Below are 2,985 nucleotides of genomic sequence, written 5' to 3' on the forward strand. Positions count from 1 at the left end.
TTGGAGAGAAAAAGAGAGACGATACTATAAGAAGAGACCGTTTTCAATATAAATTGATAATTGTCATTTCAATAATGGTTCACTTATTACAAATTACTATAACTATTCTTCAAATTTGAAATGTTAAATTTTACTAAAACCACAACGATATATTTTTTGTTGTAAAATAAATAGTTGAATTTTCCATGAAAAACAAGAATGGGAATGCATTACTTTTTTTTTGTTACAAGAAGAACAACAAAAATAACAAAATAACAAAAGGCCCAAAGAAGAAGAAGACAAAACAGGCACATGACAAAATCTTCTGTTTTGTAATTTTCTTACTTAGTCTACCAACTTTCTCTGGGTTTTGCAATGAAAGAAGTTAAAAATTACCTTCATCTTTATAGGAAACACACAAAAAAGTGCAATTCACCCCTCCGATGAAAAAAACTTCTTGAAGAAAGGAAGTATTCTTCTCATCACTTTCTTCTTCTTCTTCTCTTTAGGTTTCTCTAGCCTGCGGTAGCCCTTTTGAATCAAACAATTGGTATCCAAATCTCCCATTTTAACGTCATATAATTTTTCATCTGATATTACTGTTTCATTACTAGTCTCAGCTGAGCTCAAGTCGTTTAACAATTTTTCCAATAAGATAGCGATCTCTCCAAACTCAAGACGTGCCTCTGATTCCTCTGCCCAACAAGATTCCAAGATGGGAACAATTTCATCTGGAATATTCTTAAGGCTTGGTCTCTTGCCCTAGAAGAAAATTAAGAAGATCCATCATTTTTATCTCCTTTCCAGTTATAAGTTAAAAGTGTTAATTTGTATCATCTAATAAATTACCTGTTTCACAAAATAGAGAATAGACGAAGTCCTATTCATCTCACTGAATGGTGTTTGTGGTAACCTGTAGACATCGACTTTGTGGTAATAGTGCTTCTTCCAATTTTGAGTGGCTCACGGAGACATACATGTGGATATCAAACATAAAATTATGAATTGATATGTTTCAGAAAGAAGATTTAGGTCTCGAAATAATCAGTTCATTACCGCAGGAGCCATCCATCTGTAAGTGCCAGGCTCACAAGTCATGCCACCTATATTATATTCTCCCACAAGTCCAAAATCAGCCAACTTTACCATTTCCATATCACTTGTTACCAACACATTCCCTACACAAACATAGAGACCAATTGGTTAAATTCGGTTTGTTATTCTACAAAACATGATCAAGTGTAAAATGGAAAATATTTACTTGGATTTAAATCACGGTGAATGATGCCATTTGAGTGCAAAAAATCCATGGCTCGAGAAATATCCAAAGCAAAGCTTAGTGTTTTCTTTAAATTAGGAGGACTCGAACGAGAGCTCAATATGAACTTATGAAGACTGTCGCCTTCAACGAGTTCAGTAACTATCATCAATTGTGGCTCTATGCAAGCTCCAATAAACTATACAAAGACTTGCAAAATTAGACTCCTAACATGAGTCAATTGCAAGACTAGACTCTTCTTTTTCTCTCTCCAACATTTATCACTTTCTGCCTACTAAATCTTCTACCATTCATNACTTCTATAGTGACTATTTTTGGAGTTGACCAAAATATTTAAGCATTGATCGTAATATTATTATATTAAAATAATTAGTTGACTACAAAAGAAGTCTACTAATTAAAAATNTTTGAATTTCTTGCGAAAATGTTTATTACATCCATATCCTCATTTTCTTGTCTTATTTACGGTTGTACCACCGCCATCAATTTTCTAACAACCATGAACAAATAAATTTGAAGCTCTTAATGCTTCAACAACCCGATTTGTGAGCTTAAATAACACCCAATGCTATGAGAACTTCATTTTCTTCCATCTCCCCTCCATTTTAATCGAAAAAATTGAAAGTTCGTTAATCTTGTTATATCTCGTGAACAAGGAAAATTGGCGCTGTGTTTCTTCAGTGGTGACTAAATACGACGTCCTCGGTGCTTGACATTGCAAAACCACCACCGATAAGGTTATTTTCCGGTAGATTTCGTGATTTTCTTTGTTTTTTTGGTCGAAATTAGACTTCATTTGTTAGTCCAACCGTCATAATATCATGTAAAGTCTACTATGTGGTCAGTTTTGCAATTTAAAATTTATCGACTTTTGAGCCCGTAAACTAAAATTTCAGTCTCTTTAATTTCATTTGAAAACAAAAAAATATAGTTTAGACTGCATTATAATATTTCTAACCGATACCTCGTTTGCAGTCTACTAAGGTGTATTTTTGCAATTGACCAAATTCTTGACTTTTTAGTGATGACTGCTGGACTAAGTCTTCTTACGATAATAAACGAGTAGACTTCTATAGTGACTATTTTTGGAATTGACCAAAATATTTAAGCATTGACCGTAATATTATTATATTAAAATAATTATTTGACTGCAAAAGAAGTCTACTAATTAAAAATTTATGTTTGTCAACTCCAAAAATGACCACGGCAGACTGCAAACGAAGTCATCATTACTATAGACTTTGTACGTAGTCTACTTGGCAAAAGTCAAACTTGGTCAATTGCAAAACTATCCACGACGAAGTTTCATTTTCTTGTTGACGGATAGATGAAGTCTACTTGTTAGACAGAAGTCTACTGTAAAGTCAATGGGTTGGTCAATTGTAAAAATAACCAGAGTAAACTATAATTGAAGTTAACAGGTGGAACTTTTCATTGAAGTCTATCTAGTTTTATCTATTTAATTGCAAAACTGAGCAAAAAATTAACAAAGGATGACCACAAAAGAAGTCAACCGGTTATGGTAGACTTCGTCCGCTGTCTGCTTTGTTAAATTGTAATTGCAAAAATAGACCGCAAAAAATAGACTTCATTTGAAGTTATCTTCGTATAGTTTAGTTTATATCTACCCGTTGACGTCAACATGAAGTCAGCAGATTTTGAAAACCAAATTATTGCAAATTGGTGAATAATTTTTAAGATTTTCTTGTTGTATTCTTTGATATATG

The 2,985-nt window shown here is 32.8% G+C and overlaps 1 pseudogene; it reads right to left on the reverse strand.

The window, feature by feature from the left end:
* The window catches only part of LOC104783987, a 15,659-nt pseudogene continuing 13,085 nt past the window's right edge, over positions 412 to 2,985 (reverse strand).

The sequence above is a fragment of the Camelina sativa genome, chromosome 4 (assembly GCF_000633955.1).
Source record: "Camelina sativa cultivar DH55 chromosome 4, Cs, whole genome shotgun sequence".
Lineage (NCBI taxonomy): Eukaryota > Viridiplantae > Streptophyta > Magnoliopsida > Brassicales > Brassicaceae > Camelina > Camelina sativa.